The following is a 20,217-nucleotide window of genomic DNA, read 5'->3' as shown; positions in this document are numbered from 1 at the left end:
TTGTCACGCGGAGCCCACGAGTCAGAAACTCCCAGAGACGCACTAGGTCGCCTCCACAGCAGGTCAGGCTCTGCTCCGAACTCCGGTCGTGCTCTCCCAGGCCACCCCACCCCCACCCCACCCTCGCTCCTCATGGAGGCAAGGCTGACCCTGGAGCCCACCGGCCGCAGCTGCTGGGACGAGCCGCTGAGGATCACGGTGCGTGGACTGGCCCCCGAGCAGCCCGTCACGTTGTGCTCGTCCCTGCGCGACGAGAAGGGCGCGCTCTTCCGAGCCCACGCGCTCTACCGCGCCGATGCCCACGGAGAGCTGGACCTGGCGCGCGCGCCCGCTCTGGGCGGCAGCTTCACGGGGCTCGAGCCCATGGGGCTGATCTGGGCCATGGAGCCCGAACGGCCTTTCTGGCGTCTGATCAAGCGCGACGTGCAGACGCCCTTCGTGGTGGAGCTGGAGGTGCTGGACGGACACGAGCCTGACGGTCGGCGGCTGCTGGCCCGGACGGTGCACGAGCGTCACTTCATGGCTCCCGGGGTGCGGCGCGTGCCCGTGCGCGAGGGCCGGGTGCGCACCACGCTCTTCCTGCCCCCAGGTGAGTTTGCCTCACCTTCTTCCAGCCCTGGTTGCAAAGCTTGGGGCCCCTTCTCTTTGTCCAGTCGTCTACTCTTTCTATTGGGTCTCTTAGAGATCAGTGGTCCCTGGAAAAGCCTTGAGTACTTGGGTTCACGGCTGGATGAATCTTGAACCAGAAAAGCTGCATTCGAAGTTGCTTAGAAAAGCAGAGCAGCAGAGTTCATCCAAGCCCCGTGAACTAGAAATCTGCCCTGTTGATCTTTAGGCCCACCGTTGCTTGTGCACGGGTTCAAATCTTCACTGTGATAAGACCCACGGGTGGTTGTGCACAAGTTCACATTGGGCATCTGTTGTTCAGGCAAAGTGGGACAGTGTGAGTAACGGGGAACTCTCTAACTTGCAGGACTTTAGCGCCACTCAGAGTCCAAAAGTGTGGGTGTAGAGGGCCAAGGAGTTTTGTTTCTTGGGTGATTCCGAGGTAACTCTTTCCCAGGGTCAAATCCACAGCTTTGAGAGGGGCTGTAGTTCAGTTACTCACAATGAGCCATTGTAGGGAATTTGGCCAGTGACGTTCATGACCCTTTGATTGTTGAAATGCTGAGAAAAGCAGTTTGAAGATCATCCTAGGATAGAAGAACGCTCTGTTTCCTACACATCAGTTAATGCTTAGAGCTGCAAGGTTTGATGCCCCCAATGATGCTGCAGAAGGTGGAAGGGCTGTAGATGGTTCTCTGGCAAACAGCTCTAAAATAGGATAGCTACATATGTAGGCTTTAACAGGGAAAACTCCACCAACATCTAAGGGCCCTCATAAGAGATTTCTATGCTGTCTTTCCTTAACTTTCTCATGATTGTCTATATTTCCTTTCTCTTCTGAGTCTGTCGCAACCTGGTATCCTAATTAGGGCACTGTTTTTTGTTTTTTTTTTTTGTTTTTTTTTTTAAAGTTCAGAGTTTCCTGAGGTCTGTAGCATGGTTCACTCTGGGATTTATCTCCAGTTTAATTTTCCAACATACTTTTTCCACTCTCTCCTGATCACAACTTGCCGTCGACTAGGTTCCCTCGTCAGAGACTCCTTTCACACTATAGTCTGTGTTACAGTAAGCTAACTCTTGTTATTCAGGGAGCTCCTGCAAGTCATGCTTGTGTGTGTGTGTGTGCCGTATCATTAAAACTATTGTGGGGGAAAAAATTGTAACTTTATATTTTGGGGTGGGGAACTGGGGGAGAGTTTCCTACAGGGTCAGAAAAGAGTAAAGGAAAAATAAAACCTCAGTGAGACAGATTCTAAGGCAGAGGTTAGAGGAAGATGGGGTGGAGGTGAAGTGTTAGGATTACTACAAGTTTGAGGCTTGCCTGAGCTACAACAGTGACTTTCAGAGCACTCTGAGCTACAGAGTAAGGCCCTGTATTAAAGTAAAGGAATAAGAGAACATGGTAGCACTGACTTTACACATCAAACACACATAATAAGGACACAGAATTTAACAAAGGAAATTAATACCAGGCAACAAAGACACAAAACCTCATAGGAGGAGAGGGAAGGGGCAACAACACACACTATCCGTGGTACAAATGGCTCTCCTACTGCCTCAATATAGGAATTAGTATGTCCAGTAAGAGTCCAGAACTTTTAAGCAAGTACAGATAAACGTGGAGTGAGGTGGACAATTTGATGACAACCTTGAAAATGACAAGCCTTGGGCTAGAGAGATGGCTTAGTGGTTAAGAGAATTGGCTGTGAGTTCAATTCCCAGCACCCACATCTGTAACTCCAGTTATAGGTGATCCGATACCCTCTTCAATCAACTTTGGCCACCAGGCACGTGGGTAGTGTGCACTCGAGTGCACACAGGCACTCGTGCTCACACACGCATACTCTCTCTCTCTCTCTCTCTCTCTCTCTCTCTCTCTCTCTCAGCAAAACATTCATTCACATAAAATAAAAAACCTTTAAAAATAACTTTAAAAAGTTATAAGCCCTGCCACGGAATATATAGACATTACCTTAGAATGTAGAATTCCTTTAAAGATACTTTTTATAGGTAAACTAATGGTGGGCTTTGATACCATAATAGTTGCGAGATCAAACTATCGTTTTTATTACAAGCATCAAAAACAGACTTTGGGTGGTTTAAGTAGGAAAAGAGCACATTGGAAATCACAGATACAAGAATACAGTTGATAAGGACATTGGGAATTAGGACCAGGAAGCTAAGTGGATCCGAGGGAATTGCACAAAGGGCCAAACATCCATTCTCCCATTCGGCCAGTGCCTGAGTTCCGTGATGGCAGGCACGCAGAGCTGCTGAGGTCTCAGTGCAAATGCTGTTGAGCTGAGAACATGGTCAGCTGTCTCTCCTTCCCTGTTGCTCCAGGTCATCGCCCCTCTGGTATAATATCCAGTAAGGTCTTCCATCAAAGGAAAAGAGGCTTAGGTGCTCACCACTCCCCTCCCTGCTCCCACTGAAATGAAAGAACGAATTCTAAAATTCACCTGAGGACTCTTGCTTGTTTTGTCTTTAAGGGAATGGACCCTTTCCTGGAATCATAAATCTTTTTGGAGTTGGAGGCGGCCTTCTGGAGTACCGGGCGAGTCTGCTGGCTGGGAAGGGCTTTGCCGTCATGGCTCTGGCTTATTACACTACAAGGACCTCCCCAAGGACATGGACATTATCCGCCTGGAGTACTTTGAGGAAGCTGTGTCCTACCAGCTCCGTCACCCTCAGGTTGGCTGTCCCTTTTGCTTTTGGTTTAGAAACTGTGCTCCTAAAATACCCACCCTGGCGAGGTAAGATTTTCAACTCAGTTGCTGAGACATTGTGAAACAACCGGATCTTCGCCTCCCACATCAGGAAGAAAAGTGCATTTCTGGTACACGGGCACAGTCCGCATATACATGAGGATATCGGGCCGTAGGGAGTGTCTCAGCCATTAAGATCACTTGCTGATCTTCCAGAAGGCTAAAGATGGGTAGCCAGTACCCAGGCTAAGTGGCTCATAATACCCCTAACTCCAGCTCCAGGGAATAACAGTATAGCTGGAGTCATAGACATGGCAACAACAACAACAACAACAACAACAACAACAACAACACACACACACACACACACACACACACACACACACACACACACACACGATCTAACAAAAAAACAAAAAACAAAAACACAACCCTTCCCTCCCCCCCACAATCAGGCTTAGCCCAGGCTTGAATCCCTTAGAGCATCAGTGCTCTGTGTTTTGTGAGTGTGTCTCCAACCTCTTATTGTCTTCTGAGTGTTAAATGGCTCATACTTGTGATGCCCCTGCAGTAGAACCTACCACTAATAAATGTCAATCATGTGCCCAAACAGTCAGACCTGGCTACAAGTCAGGAAGAAAAATCAGGTCCACACAAGTTTAGAGTGGAGTGTGAGGCAAGGCGGGGATGGTTCTGGAAAAAAGATAAAAGAAATAGACAATCGGTGAGACAAGGAAACTAAGAGGCCACTGATGAAGACTAGCCAAAGTGAGGGTCGATGGGAAGGGCCCCGTGTTGCACGGGTTGAAAGCTCACCCGTGAGAAGTGGTAGAACCCTTGTCTGGGAGCTTATGCTTTTGTAAACACTTCAGTGAAAGCTGAGTTCCTGATTCAGTATAAACCCCTTGCCTAGACCTACAGTCACAAAACCACATAACTGCAGAAACCCACGCTCCAAAGCCCGCCATTAGTTTTGAATAGAAACATTTCTTACAAGTCCATTTCCCCTAAACACTCCCTTTAAAAAAATCAATTCTTAGTTTGAATAATACTATTTTTCAAGTTATTTGAAGCATCTCCTTCCCCAAGATCTATACGTACCGTCTTGAATTCTTTTTTTTTTTTTTTTTTTTTTTTGGTTCTTTTTTTCGGAGCTGGGGACCGAACCCAGGGCCTTGCGCTTCCTAGGTAAGCGCTCTACCACTGAGCTAAATCCCCAGCCCCCCGTCTTGAATTCTTATTCATAAAGGGAAACTTATCTCAGTTTACCGTGATGCTTACTGGACAACCATGAAACCATGTGAATGCAGTGCCCACCACTTAATGTAAATATGTCACAGGCAGGAAGGAAATCATTTTCCTGACTTGTCCACGTGCTTCCTTAGACATAGTAACGCTTAAGAGTGTGCTGTAAGGATCTGAAAATCCCAGAAGGAAGAGCCCAGACTCAGATAGTACACAAAGACAAAGAGCGTGTGGTCTGTGGAAATGTCCAGCATGCAAGGGTTACCATGACAACCTCCACAGAGATATTTGAGACCCTTTTATAATAGCACTGCTTAATTGCTCCTGAGATAACAATAGACTTCTGAAACTTAGGGCACATTCCAGAGGGTTACAGAAACCATTAACCAAAGGTCATAAAGAAGATACACACCCCAGGACCCCGGGTGTAAAAACAGGGGAAATGATATTGAATGTGTTTATCTAAATGAAACTTCAAGGACGGCTTAGCTACAGTCTTAAACTTTCCATGACCCTGTGAGTTAGTAACAAATGGTGAAGGGCTTCAACTTAGGGAGGTACAATTCCCTGCAGAGGCTTTACCCAGCCTCCCACTGTTCTCACACCTACTAAACCGGAGTCTGCAGCCTCCAGCCCCAGAGCAAATCAGACAGGCAGATCAACTGCTGAAGCAGAGTGCCTTACACCCAGGGTGGATAGCAAATGGTCCATGGCCTAGTTTCTGAGTGGACATACAATGGGATGAGAAAAATGGACTCCTCAGTTCCAGATATTGCTTCATGGAGACTGTGGGTGGGACTTAGACTTGAGCCTCATCTTACCACTGACATTGATTTGAAGAGAGCTAATCACCTTTAATATTAATATATATATATATATATATATATATATATATATATATATATATATATATCACCAGAAGAGGGCATCGGATCCCACTACAGATGGTTGTGAGCCACCATGTGGTTGCTGGGATTTGAACTCAGGACCTCTGGGAGAGCAGTCGGTGCTCTTAACCACTGAGCCATCTCTCCAGCCCAAGAACCGATTTTGAATGCCAGAATGGTAAAGTGAGATTCACAGCTCTGCATGCCCACCTTCAGGGAAGTCAGGTGCTGGCAAGATGGGGGACTGGATGTTTGGTACTAAGTACAATTTCCGCTCAGTTTCATGGTTCTAATTTCCAATGTCTTTATCGATTGTATTCTTTTAAATGTGATCTCACAAACGTACTTATTCCCTTTCATTCTCTGTCTCTTCCTTAGGTCAAGGGTCCAGGAATTGGCCTGCTGGGGATTTCCAAAGGGGCTGAACTCTGCCTCTCCATGGCCTCTTTCCTGAACGGCATCACAGCCGCTGTCATAATCAATGGCTCCATGGTCAATGTTGCTGGAACATTATACTACAAGGAGGAGAGTCTGCCTGCTTCGAGCATGAATCTAGAACGAATCAGGGTGACCAAAGATGGGTTTAAAGATGTTATAGATATCCTGACTGTCCCTCCAGAAGGTCCAGACCAGAAAAGCATCATCCCTGTGGAAAGGTCTAACACGACCTTCCTGTTCCTCGTTGGTCAGGATGACCGCAACTGGAAGAGCGAGTTCTATGCCAGAGAGGCCTCCAAACGCTTGCAGGCCCATGGGAAGGAGAAGCCTCAGATCATCTTCTACCCAGAGACAGGCCACTATATTGAGCCTCCTTACTTCCCCTTGTGTAAGGCTTCAACACACTTTTTTTTTTTTTTTTTTTTGGTTCTTTTTTTCGGAGCTGGGGACCGAACCCAGGGCCTTGCGCTTCCTAGGTAAGCGCTCTACCACTGAGCTAAATCCCCAGCCCCAACACACTTTTACTTTAACTTTGTTGTGATCTGAGGAGGAGAGCCCAGGGCTCACACCATGGCCCAGGTGGACGCTTGGCAGAAACTCTAGACTTTTCCACAAACACTTGGGTGTTAACGAGAGGACAATCCCAGCAAAACTGTTATTTTCTTTGAGTAGTGACATTTCTGATACTCATGTGTACGCACTTTGTTTTTCTCCTTTTAATGAAGTCTTGAAGTCTTCCCCCCCCCCCCCAAAGTTTTATGGACTGTGTTTGAGGAAGGATTGGGTCTTACTTTCTTACGGTGCCAAGGACTGAGCCCAGGGCTTGTGCATAGTAGGGCTAGCACTCTGCTGCTGAGCTAGCCCACTGCACCTTAGTGGGTAGCAATTTTTAAGAACCTTAAGAGGTTGAGAAGCGTTTCTGCTTCGTGGAACAGAAAGCAACTGGTAGCGCTTCGGTGCCTACTGCATACTGCAAGCGGATAACTATTTACTAAGTGACTGCTCATGAACAAATCCTTAATCTCCGTGCGAGAAAGCATATGCAGTAGCTCCTCGTGTCTGTAGGTTCTTCATTGCAGCCTGTATCACCTAGGGATCAAAAGGCTCTAAACCTCCTCTGAGCACACAGGGCCTTGTCAGGGCATTTTCCCTTAAGCATCATGCTGCAGAATCGGAGCTATTTACACGGCATTTGCACTACGCTTAGGGTCATAGGTAATCCGGTTGTGATTAACACAGATTTTCTGACTACATGCCAATCACACACCATTTTATATGAAGTACGTGAATCATTGCAGCTTCTGGGTCCAGGTTCCAATCCCTCGGCTGTAATATAAAACTCATTTAATATCAGGTTTGAGGCTGGAGAGGTAGCTCAGTATTAAGAGCACTGATGCTCTTCCAGAGGTCCTGAGTTCAAATCCCAGCAACTACATGGTGGCTCACAACCATCTGTTATGGGATCCAAGGCCCTTTTCTGGTGTTTCTGAAGACAGATGCAGTGTACTTATATACATTAAATACATAAGAAAATGTTAAAAAACAATATCAGATTTCAATTTCTCCTGTTAGAATGGAAGTCACAACACTTTAGTTACAGAGTATTTACTAGTTAGAAATAAAACTAATAAAAATTTTAAAGCAGGGGTTGGGGATTTAGCTCAGTGGTAGAGCACTTGCCTAGCAAGCACAAGGCCCTGGGTTCAGTCCCCAGCTCCGAAAAAAAGAAAAGGAAAAAAAAATTAAAGCAAATGTGCATCTAGCTTTATAATATCTTTTCAAATGAATAAGGATTCTTCTAGCAAAGCAATTGTATTGGGCTTCTTGTATATACTATGGACACGTAACTTCAATATCTCAAAGGTTGGTAGAACATTTACATTAGGATTATGTGATTTTTAAAAATGATATTGGTAACACTATATAAAAGTGAGACCACCTGTTATAAATAATTCAATAAACCTGAATGTTTCTTAAAACCTTAACTGTGTTTGCACCTTAATTTATAATTGTTGTATTCTGATTCTTCAAATTTGTTTTAAAAGGCAACCAACTCCTCATATATATTTTCCTCTGACACTCAAATGTAGGATGTCATACAGTGAAGCAGGTAAAGATAGAACAAGGCCTGTCATTGGATGAGAAGGACGGTTGGGCAGGAGAAAAGTTTGAGGGAAGAGGAGGAGACTGGAGACTGGGGGAGCCGAGAGAGAAGCCGTGGAGAGAACATGGAGGCTGACGTTAAGATTCCACTCTGTACCTTTACAGGTTGTTATGAATGTTCTTAAGGGATGGATGTATACAGGGCTTTATGTGTTTAGGTGGGCAATTATATCTTATCAATTAGATCAGAGGTTATTGTGTGTTCTTTCTTGTGGAGAATTAAGTTTAAGAGAGTGTGTGGCGCCTGGGACACTAAGTTGTCACGGAGTTGAGATGTGTCTTTCTGGCATGGAAACCTGCCTTGGGAACTGGATGGGTAGAGAGATCGCTGCCAGGCTCAGAGAGAGGCCTTCGGCGGTGTGATATGGGGTGGAGCAGAGTGGGTGAGATGCTTTGCTGACTGAGATTAAGATATCTATCAGATATCTTGGGGCACTGTGGTGCCAGACCTAGTGGGGGATAAAAGACAGCATTTTAGTTTTTATAATTTTACGACAACATATCAAGAGCATTAGGTGTTTGCTACCGAGACCTGAGAGCATGGGGCAGACTACAGTCCTGCTTCAGTTTCAGTGCACTTTTATACGTGAAAGAAACAAAGAAGGCAATGACCCTAGGAAAGTTGTTTGAGTTCAGGAAAACATGTAAATAAATGCCAGTAAATACATATTAAATATTAACAGGGCAGCTCTTTCCAGAACTTTCTTGGAACAGACTAAACCCAGTTGCCTGGCACCTACTATAGATTATCTCTTGGAAAGCATGACAGCAAGGCAGAGGCCACGTTCCCATTCAGGGCACACTGAGGACATCGCTCAACACATCCTTTTACCAGACTGGATGTTCCAACAAGCAGCAAGAACAAACATGTCTTATAAGTTCAATGTAAATGTTCGTCACAGGAGTCATGAAATCATATCCAAGAACAATCCAGGGAACCAAATACACCTGAGGTAAAAGGCCCTCTGCCTTTTCTCCTGGGGCCTCTCACAGTTCCCTAAGGCACTGCTTATTGTGTATGTGTTCCCTTTGCTCTATTCTCCTTTTGAATCAGAAGTCCCAAAAAATAGAAAGAGAAAGTGAGGGGAAGTTTAAGACTTGAAGCAAGCATAATAAACATAATAAACTATAATAAACTCAAGGGAAAGATAGAAATAAAGTTTTCAGCCTTTGGAAGTGGAGGGTAAAATTCTTTCCCTCTATCCTGCATGCTCAGTAACCGGAAACTAAACCCAACATTGGCACACTGTAGACTCATGCATTTACAAAAGATCCCAGTCAACAGTGCAGCCTTACAGAGAGGACCAAAAAGACTGAGGTGTAAGGCTCAAAGTGACCCTTAACTCCCGGGAGATCCCCCAAGTGAGACAGGAAGACAGAGTTCGATGCAAATGCAAGAGATTTATTTTCCGGCACGTCAATGTCGATCTTCAATCAGTCCCCTGTGGTGAGTGACTAGAAGGCGACCTAACAAGCAGTTTTTATACTTTTTAGGAATACAGGTTAAATCAGCCAGGGTTGTTGTAAAAATATAAATGTAAAAAGGGTATAGTTGTCTTTTACTCGCTAGGTCCCCACCACAGTGCCCCAAGATATCTGCTACATGTCTTGGCGGAAACACACCCCAGCTGCGCACTTTCCTACACTCAAACCCTCACATAAAAGAACACACAACACAATAACCTTTGACCCAATTGGTAAGATATAATTGCCCACTTAAACATACAAAGCCTGGTACTATCCATTCCTTGAGAACATTAATAACAACCTGTAAATACACAGAACAGAATCTTAACGTCACCTGCCATCTTGTCCTGCCATGGCTTCTCTGCCCCTCTCTCCCTCCTTTCTCTCCTCTCTCCCTTAGTCTCCTCCTCTTCCTTCAAACTTCTCTCCCGCCCATCCTTCCTTCTCCTCCAATGACAGGCCTCCTTCTATCCTGTACCTGCCCTTCACCAGTACTTTACAAATTCAATAGAGAGGTGGTTCTGGTGAAGTCACCTGAGTTCTGAGTCCTTGACTAGGCAGCTGTCCTTGGGACAGTGGAATTAACATCAAAATACAGTAACTCTAGAGCAAACCACAAAAAGCCAGGTTACTGTTTAAACTGATTGGCTAATCATATTGACCTTTGAATCTATTGGCTAGCAAGCATATGGCATGAATTTGAACTCTATCTGGGACCAGAGGGTCAGGTGACTATTAGTCAGTACATTCTGCAGTTTTTCAAGAATGTCCCTGCTCCTCCTGAAAACTGTGGGTAGAGAATGGAACTTGGCCTAGTCTTGACCTGAGGCAGTAGGTGTAAAGCTCTCGAAAGCCCTTAGGGTCTTTCACAGGAACTCCATAACCTACCTACTTTCTATCAGGCCAAGCCTCTTAATAGCTCTTACACTTCAATGAGAACTAGGGTCTTTCAAAGACTTGAAGCTACTATAATAAACATAGTAAACTATAATCAGGTCAACGGAAAGATAGAAATAAAGTTTCAGTCTTTGGAAGTGGAGGGTAAAATTCTTTCCCTCTATCTTGCATGCTCAGTAACCTGAAATTAAACCCAACATTGACACACTGGAGACCCATGCATTTACTAAAGGTCCAGCCAAGAGTGCAGCCTTAGAGAGAGGAAGAAAAAGACTGAGGCACCAGAGCCCTTGCAACTTGTCACTCAGGGACTGTGAGAGGCAGAGACAGGAATTGATTCTTTAAAGTATGAATTAGTCAGAGAGTTGACATTATGAGAGCTCAGTGGATGGGCATCCTCAACAGCCTTCCTCTTCCTCTTCAGCCATCACGGTATATAGGGATGGGGAGCAAAGGTAGTCAGTCAATCGTAGTCATTCTTGCCCTCTGGCCGTGTGGTTGCCTTGTCTCAGACTGCACTTTTCCTTCATTACCTTTGCTCTGTGTAGCCAGGGAATGGTTTGCATGCTCCAGGGGCACGAGTCCCGAATTTCCCCAGTCAGTGTGTGGGTGATTAGCCTTGAGGGTAACTCGGAGCCAACAAACCATCAGCCGTGTGTACTTGATGAGCTGTCCTGTGGGTGTGCAGATCCATCCCTACAGAAGGAAGTGCACATGTAATTTGTAGGAGGGACTATGAAGTGTCTATCAAAATCCCGTCTCACTGTGTAGTTATGACGGACTGTCCTGGAACTTTCTATGTAGACCACATTTACCTCAAACTCACAAAGATCTGCCTGCCTCTGTCTCCTAACACGTACAATGAATGCTGGGATTAAAGGAATGCAGCTCCATGCCCAGTCGTAGCCATAAACATTTTACCCTGTGTCTTTTAATTCTATTTTTTTATTCTTTTATTCTGGGTTCTGAAACTCATGGTGCCCCTCCCCCAGCCATAGAATTATTTTTTTGCTACTTTATAACTGTAAATTTGCTACTGTTATGAATCATAATGTTGATGTTTGACATCCGACGGTCTTAGGTAAGCCCTCACAGGGGTTGAGACCCATAGGTTGAGAACCACAAATGTAAGTAAAAGACAATCTGATCCAGCTGAGGTCTACCCGGGTCTAAGGGCGTTACCTACCTTTAGGGATTTACAAGCACACATTAGCACAGGGATGAGTCCAACCCTTTTTTTTTATTATGACAATTTTGTATTAACATATCTTAGGTTTTACTCTCTTATGTTGATTGAGCACAGAAGTTTTTGAATCCTCAGGAAGTAAAAGGAGGAGCATTTTTCTGCCTTGAAGCCCTGTGAACACCCATAATGGAAAAGCTGTTTGTTAAACACGTGCAAGGCACCTGTTAGCACTTCCTCAAGCGTTGCACTGAGAGCCACATCTTGAATATGTTTCTTTGTTTGGTTGTAAACCTAAGTGCTTGCCAATTGCTTTGTAAACATCTTTCCTGCCCTAGGGCGGGTCAGCTGTCAAGTGTTTTGTAGCTCACAAGAGCCAGGCTACAAAATCTGAATTCCAACTCAGGTCCTGATGAATCAAAGTTAAGGACAAGGGTTTTTGTTGTTGTTGGCTTTTGAGTAAAAGTTGCTGAGTTACTTAAGTCAAGTTGCTTAAAAACCAGATCACAGTGTCTAGAACTATCAAGATCTTTTCTCTGTCTCTCTTGGGGCTACATTTAAGAGCCAGGCTACAGCAGGATGTCTTGAAGTGTTCTTGGCCTGACCCACTCGTGGGCAGTGACTATGGTCCTAAGATAGGGAGTGCATACAACCATTTCCCCTGGGCCTTCTTACATAGGCCTTGTTCACAGGCCTGGGCTCTTCAATGCAGATCACCAAAAGGGACAAAAGGCTGAGTCTTTGCTTCCCTACAGAGGTTGGCCCTCTAGGCAGACCCCAGGAGGGCACAGAGTTCCATGATTGCATGCTGGTCACTTGAGAGCTCCACAGAGTCCAAGGGCACACACACTTCCCACTGCAGTGTAGACCTAACTCCCAAAGGTCCTCAAAATCCCCTTTGTTATAAGACCCCGAAGCAGCCCTACCTTAGGAGTGCCACCCACAGAGCACAGATTGACAAAGTGACCGCTGCAATGGCGTGAGGGTATAAGGTTTTTTTTTGTTTGTTTGTTTTTTGTTTTTGTTTTTGTTTTTTTTTTTTTTTTTTGGTTCTTTTTTTTTTTTTTTTTTTTTTCCGGAGCTGGGGACCGAACCCAGGGCCTTGCGCTTCCTAGGCAAGCGCTCTACCACTGAGCTAAATCCCCAACCCCTGGGTATAAGGTTTTTAATCCACTTATGTGGGGTTGTTCATCCACACAGGGAGAGGCAAAAAACAAACCCAAAAAGCACACAACTTTTATTCCTTACAGAGGGCAGACTTCAACAGGGTTAGCTGGCCTATTCTCCTGGGTGGTACACAGGACAAAGGATCTGGTCAGGTATTGGCTGGCCTGCTCAAGGGGCTGTTCTTGGCTCAGTCAGTCACTTTCCTCATCCAGCCCTACACATGGCCTTGGAGAATCACTGGGGAAAGGCTAAGTTGGCACATCCCTTGGGGGTGGGAGGGAGGAACTGGGTGGTCAGGCAGGGTCATTATGACATCTTGTGGTCGTTCTTAGACTCTACCCCAGGGAGGGATAAGGGTAACAGTTGTTATTGTTTTGTCTTAATTAGCTTAGTCAGAATTACCTCAATATCTTGATCACCAAAACTTTATCATATCACTGGGCATCCTGAGGTCAGATGTATCTCTCAGAAAGGTTACGAGTTTGTCATAGGCATCCTGACCCCCAGATGTATTTCTCCAAACCTTGTTTTCACAGCTTTGTTTCTCACATCTATGAAGCTTTATTTCTTCACCTTCAAAGTACCAACAGATAACAGTCTATCTCTAGATGTTACTGAATATAAAAAAGAAACAAAAAGGAGAGAAACGTGGTGCTTCTAGGATGGTGGAGGAGAGAGTTTACTATGGATATGGGGGAGAGCACAGCCAGAGGCAGGGACATCTGAGAGAGTCCAGAGTGGTCATGACCAGACTGCACTGGTCCATGTGAGTAGGGGGTGAGGGGAAGGAAGATGGGGAGACAGAGGAACCAGGTGCAGCAATCAGGAGGCCAAAGATGCAGAGAGTGCAGGTAACCAAAATAATTGGATTATATGGGGAAGAACAGCCCAGCCCCCTGGGGCACGCCAGCCAGGAATGCCTTGTAACAGATAGGGCGTGAGGGATTCTAGAAGAACCTGGAGGCCAGGTCCACTTTATTTTGTTAAATAGGCCATTTGTCTGAGGTTTGAAGCCTAACATATGCTTGTCCCAAAAATGTCTTTCAAAGTATTAACACATCTTTTAGAACTACTTGTCTCAAGCTTTACCCCTGACAAAAGAGAATCTTGCATCTTTTTTTTTTTTTTGGTTCTTTTTTTCGGAGCTGGGGACCGAACCCAGGGCCTTGCACTTCCTAGGCAAGCGCTCTACCACTGAGCTAAATCCCCAACCCCATCTTGCATCTTTTTTAAAGATTTACTTACTGTATGTATATGAGTTCTGTAGCTGTCTTCAGACCCACCAGAAGAGGGCATCGGATCTCATTACAGATGGATGTGAGCCACCATGTGGTTGCTGGGAATTGAACTCAGGACCTCTGGAAGAGCAGTCAGTGCTCTTAACCACTGAACCATCTCTACAGTCCCCTTTCTGTGTCTATATTCTTCATATTCCTCCTCCTCTTGATAAATTTCCCTTGTTGACTAAATGCAAATTCCAATTCAAGATTCTCCCATGGCTTAGCTGTCTATGCTATGGCATTCAGATCCACTGGGAAAAGCCAAAGACTTAGGCTCAATTCAATTTTAGATTAAATGAATTAATTCTTACTGTTGGCAGGACAGATGGATGCCATAGAGCTAGACAGCATGCCACACAGAAGGGGGCTAAAGGAAGGGTTTATAGAGGTGGACAGTACAGGAATCCACAGCTAGGCAAGAAAATTATCGGACTCCCGGATGTTGGTATTCTGTCTAAGCTCCAATCCCACAGCTACCTGGCAATAGCCAGGTATGCTCTGCCCCAGTTGCCTGCCAACAGTCAGCTGTGCCTGACACTATAAAAGGGGCTGCTTGCCCCCTCCTCATTCTCTCTTGCTTTCTCTTTGTTCTTCACTTTTCTGTTCTCTTCCCCTCTGTCCCTGTCCCTTCTTTCCCCATTCCCCTCCCTTCCCTCCGCGTGCCCATGGCTGGCCTCCTTTGTTCCTCCCTTCTTCTACTCTTCTTCTCTCATTAAACCTCTGCATGTGAACCGTGTTGGCTTGGTGTGCCCTGTCGGGATGCAGACTGAGATTTAAATCCTAACATTGGTGGCTCAGACTGCTGGGGATTACCACAGCTCGTCCTGCTCTGGTCACTGGTCCCGCTGTTAGATCCACTGCTGTATCCATCGCCGGGTCTTCTAGGCCTCCACTGCCACCTTCTGGCTGCTGTGAGGCTAAGGACTTCTACCGTGTGAGTTACTGCTTCATCTGGCTCACAAGGAGACTTCTCAGCGAGCCGCTGCCCTCCGTGGTTCACCACATTGTGCCAGCTTTTCCGGCCTAGACAGGCCCTCATCAACCACACAGTTCTACTTTCCCTGCTACCAGACTTCAGGTGCAATTTCCGCACAAACACCGGCAGATTGGTAGACCTTTTCCAGTTGGCAAGGAAGACTCCAATTTCCCAGATAAAGCCTGGCCAGTTTTTTTTCTGGGATTACGGGAATTTCCTTAGCTAACATACGCAATAGGACTTCGATCATTGGGTGGAGTTTCCCTCAAAAGCGGTTCCTTGCTCCCCTCTCGCTCTGGCCTCCCACAGCGGACATGAAATCCCAGGCCTGGGTAGGAACGCTTTCTGGCGGGTCCGAGACTCGTCGTTTATGGCCTCCAGGAGTCTCAGTGATGACTCAGACACCTGTCCTAGCAGAGTGCTTCTGTTATCTAGATCAATCCTTCTGGGAGGCTAGAACGGATGACTTGGTAACTTCCCCCAATGAGCTATTTGTGGTCTTTGAGCATACCTCCAAATTCACCGTTAGAAGGACATTGGAATTGATACATCTATGCAATAATGTCTGGACCCAATATTCATTAGGTAATGGTTCAAAATGGCCGCATAATGGCACACTAGATTCCTCAATTTTATGGAATTTTCATACATACTGCCAGCAGTCTGGTAAAAGAAAAGAAAGTTCTTTATGCCGAACATTCATATACCTTTGGTCTAACCCCTCTCTGTTCACTTCCCATGGCATCCCGCTGAGGTAATCTGTGTCCTGGGTACTGGCTGGTCAGTCCAGCAGGTCTCCCCATCGCTGCGATGCCCTGCTTACAGGCTTAAATCTGCCCAGTCACTGTCTCACACATGACATGGTTTTCTTATTCCTTCTCTCTATAAAACCTGTCATGTTCCTATCCTGCCTTGGTACCTTGGTAGATGTTTTTTACTATTGCCACGGAATTATGATGTTCTATATTTATTATATACATATGTTTAAGTTTAAGAGAGACAGAACTTCCCAAAGCCTTTAACAGTTTGTCCCACAAGGTCTCAGAAGATATGAACCCAGCTTCAAGAGTCTGCCTGGATTGTGCTAAGACAACCATGGAGAAACACAGTGGACAAACTGTGGATACCCTCAGAGTCAGATGATTTATCTAAATCAAGGTAAGTCATTTCTCACGTATCCATTCCACAGAAAAAAAGCATTGTATCTTCTGGGCTTGAAAGCCAGACTGACTCCACCCAAGTTGCCATGAAGACCACAGAGCCCACGGGGAACGGTTGGCTAATGGACTCTCATTTTTTTTAATAATACATGAATGGTAGATTATGGTTTATTCTTCCCCAGATTCTGACTACATTGACAGCTAAGGTAACTACTGTAGCTTAGCAACTAAGAAACAGACCTCTGAACTCAGTTTCTAGCAACTAGTTAAGAGGTAAACTTTCACAGATGTAATCTGTTACTTCCTTATCTAAACTCGGTCTTCATTGAGTAAATGCTTCATATTTCCTCTTCTTGCTATACGACTGTCCTATTCGAGTTCTTATAATTTCCCTAACTAATGAAACTTCCCACTATACGATCCAAGTGTAATCACAAATTCTTGTTTCTTCTGCTCCACAAAAAGCTTATCTTGGGGTTGGGGATTTAGCTCAGTGGTAGAGCACTTGCCTAGCAAGCTCAAGGCCCTGGGTTCGGTCCCCAGCTCCAAAAAAAAAAAAAGAAAAGAAAAAAGAAAAAAAAAGCTTATCTTAAAGAATGTTCATGTTGTTAACTCATGTTGTTATTTCTTTTGTAAACTTATAAGCTACAGGAAACCCACTCAGACCTACTTCTCATAGACCAAATAGACTCCACCCAGATAAGTACATTTGCCTAAAGTTCCCACTTACTACCTATTCCAAAGGATGGGATTCCTCTGGGTTTCAAATGTACATCTAAGAAAAAAATTTCTTTTCTCCCAAATACACTTAATCTTATTCTATACCTATAATAAATATATATGTGTGTGTTTCAGCATCTTGTCAAGTCCAGGCACTTACTACACCCAGGACAGCTCCAGACAAGTGACCTCCAGATGTTCCAATCTCCTCTCATAGACACAGACACTTCTATGGGAGCTGTTCCTTCTGACCTATCCTTGGATGGTTGACAGACCCTGGACAACAAGGAAACACTCAACTCTAAGACTGGACAAACATCCCATACACATTTCTCTTGGTTCCCTAGGGACATATCATCCCAAAGCAAGCAGGAAATAGTCAGAGATCACGACGACCCTATTCCTGCTCCACCATCACTTCTAATTTTTCTTTTTTTTCTTTTTTTTTTTTTTTTTTTGGTTCTTTTTTTCGGAGCTGGGGACCGAACCCAGGGCCTTGCGCTTCCTAGGTAAGCGCTCTACCACTGAGCTAAATCCTCAACCCCCTAATTTTTCTTTTTTAAATTAAACCAAAATGGGGGAATGTTGGTATTCTGTCTAAGCTCCACCCCGATGGCTACCTGGCATCAGCTAGCTATGCTCCACCCCACAGTTGCCTGGCAACAGCCAGCTGCACCTGACACTATAGAAGGGGCTGTTTGCCCTCTCCTCCTTCTCTCTTGCTTTCTCTTTGTTCTTCACTTCTCTGCTCCCTTCCTCTCTGTCCCTGTCCCTTCTCTCCCCGTAGCCCCCGCTTCCCTCCACGTGCCCATGGCCGGCCTCCTTTGTTCCTTCCTTCTACTCTTCTTCTCTCATTAAACCTCTCTATGTGGAACCGTGTTGGCTTGGTGTGCTCTGTCAGTTTTGTGCCGAGATTTAAATCCTAACACCTGAGTTGTTTCTCTTTCCCATTGTATACTAATAAAAAGGACATGAGAGCACTCACAAAAGCAGAAGGCAAGTGGTTCAAATACCTCCAAGCAGGAACCAGGTTATTCTATTCTTCTTCCATGTGCAGGCCACTAGGATCTCATAGCATTCCAGGGTAAAGGTCAACTTTACCCTTAAGGGATGCCTGGTCCCAGATTAAGTTTCTTTAGCCATCACGGAGGAGTTATGTGTAAATTATCACACAGGTCTGAGCACTCTGAAGTGTCACTATCAACTAGGAGAGTAACAGTGCCATCGGGTTAAGGCTGCTGGCTGTCATGTCCACATGGCTATTTCTAGGTCCCTTTTCCAGGTGCCCCTTGCTGCGTTGTGCAAGGCTTGGGTCTGGGAACTGTCAGGGGCTGCAAGAGAATGAAGGAACGACAGACACACAGACACTCTGGTAGGTCTAGGGTTGTTCAGAGATTCACCAGTCTGACTTTTGATTTTAGTAAAATAGAAGCTTTTTATTTAAAAACTGACCAGGATGGGAGCAGAGAGAGTTCTCCAGGCAAGGCCTCAGCTATTGTTAGTCCAAGGATTCTAAGGGGAAAAAAAATCCCAAAGTTATAATCCCGGGAGCCACATTTGTGAGGCTTGTGGCTCTGAGGGGAAAGGTAACCTGGCAGTCAAGAGCCAAGGAATACCACAGAGTCACAGCACAACCAACCTCACACAGACTTATTGGGAAGGATACAGGACAGTGGCTGCCTCTGCTTGGGTGAGAAGCAGCCAAGAACTGAGTGGGAGGTGGGCTTTATCCAAGGTTTCTTGGGGATAGAGTTTCCTAGGGCAGGTACCTCAGCTATCCAACCAAAAAAGCATTTGATACGATGGGAGGACTTAGCAGTTAGCTTGTCTAATCTTGTAACCCATTATCTTGTAAGAAGTGCTGAGGCTGTGAAATGGCTTACAGCAATCAGCAGGGTTTGTTTTTAATTCATTCATTCTTGTTTTATGTGCACTGGTGTTTTGCCCGCATTCAGGCCTGTATGAGAGTACCGGATCCCCTGGAATGGGAGTTGTGAGCTGCCATATGGGTGCTGGGAATTGAACCCAGGTCCTGTGGAAGAGTAGCAGGTGCTCTCAACCGAGGAGCCGTCTCTGCAGCACCCACAATCAGCAGCTTTAAAGTATAGCCCAACTGCTGGGAAGCCATCCATTTTGGCCAAGTTAGCAGACAGGGCACATTCAAGAATAGGAGAAACTTCCTCATGGCTTACAAACTGAAAACATCAAGTCGTTCTTGAAATGTGCCTTTGTGCCCCTCCTGGGTGTAGCAGATAGGAATGAGTTTACTTCAGACTATCCATTATAACTGACTGTTGTTTTGTTTATATGTCTCTATGGAAAAACATGTTTTTGCCACGTGTGTGGCTTGCCTGCCAGGTGCAGCTCGCCCTGGTGGTTGCACACTTTACTCATGTGACTCCCCTTAACCCTCAGAGTATGAATTGTCTGATGCCCTGATTAAAGTTGACTATTGCCTGAGACGTCAGGAGTTTCCCCACCACCTTTAGAATGGTAAACATTCTTCAACCTCTTTAAGCTTCTTAAAAAATCACTGGAGAGAAATCCTGGGAGAAAACCTAATACTCTGCTAACGGAATATAGCAACAAGTTTCCTACTGACATACAGCAGTACCCATGATCAGGGCCTCACCCAGCCTTCCTCAGTAGATGAGGACACTACTCCCCACTGCCAGACACTGCAGAGAGAGTCTCAGGAGCACCTAGCCTCAAATGTGATGTCTTTATTAAAACCCTCCCCTCCGGGCTCAGGGATCTTTGCAGAAGAGGTGGCTAAAAGAGCCAGATGGTAGGTGCTGGCACAGTCTTTTAATCCCAGAACTCCACAGGCAGAGGACAGCCAGCCAGGGCACTTCAGAGAAACCTTGTCTTAAAAAAGATTAGAAGGAAGGAAGGAAGGAAGGAAGGAAGGAAGGAAGGAAGGAAGGGGAAGGGAAGGGAAGGGAAGGGAAGGGAAGGGAAGGAAGGAAGGAAGGAAGGAAAGGAAGGAAGGAAAGGAAGGCAAGGAAGGAAAGGAAGGAAAGGAAGGAAGGAAAGGAAGGAAGGAAGGAAAGGAAGGAGAGGAAGGAAAGGAAGGAAGGAAGGAAGGAAAGGAAGGAAAGGGAGGAAGGAAGGAAAGGAAGGAGAGGAAGGAAGGAAGGAAAGGAAGGAGAGGAAGGAAGGAAGGAAGGAAGGAAGGAAAGGAAGGAGAGGAAGGAAGGAAGGAAGGAAAGGAAGGAGAGGAAGGAAGGAAGGAAAGGAAGGAAGGAAAGAAGGAAGGAAGGGAGGGAAGGAAGGAAGGAAGGAAGGAAGGAAGGAAGGAAGGAAGGGAAGGAGGGAAG

The 20,217-nt window shown here is 45.5% G+C and overlaps 1 long non-coding RNA gene and 1 pseudogene across 2 annotated transcripts; one reads left to right on the top strand and one right to left on the bottom strand.

Annotated features, from left to right (window-relative positions):
- On the top strand, positions 1 to 7,814 carry Acot5-ps1 (acyl-CoA thioesterase 5, pseudogene 1; annotated as a pseudogene). Its single transcript, XR_005506093.2, has 3 exons — positions 1 to 589; positions 3,099 to 3,300; positions 5,825 to 7,814. The product of XR_005506093.2 is annotated as an acyl-CoA thioesterase 5, pseudogene 1 (transcript).
- Positions 7,815 to 10,616: 2,802 nt separating this feature from the next.
- LOC134479230 (uncharacterized) lies at positions 10,617 to 15,164 on the bottom strand. Its single transcript, XR_010052282.1, has 3 exons — positions 14,855 to 15,164; positions 14,007 to 14,119; positions 10,617 to 11,107 (listed from the first exon to the last, which is right to left on the bottom strand). It is a non-coding gene; the product is annotated as an uncharacterized LOC134479230 (long non-coding RNA).
- Between the last annotated feature and the right edge of the window lie 5,053 nt (positions 15,165 to 20,217).

The sequence above is a fragment of the Rattus norvegicus genome, chromosome 6, assembly GCF_036323735.1.
Source record: "Rattus norvegicus strain BN/NHsdMcwi chromosome 6, GRCr8, whole genome shotgun sequence".
NCBI lineage: Eukaryota > Metazoa > Chordata > Mammalia > Rodentia > Muridae > Rattus > Rattus norvegicus.
This window is presented reverse-complemented; position numbering and strand designations above follow the sequence as displayed.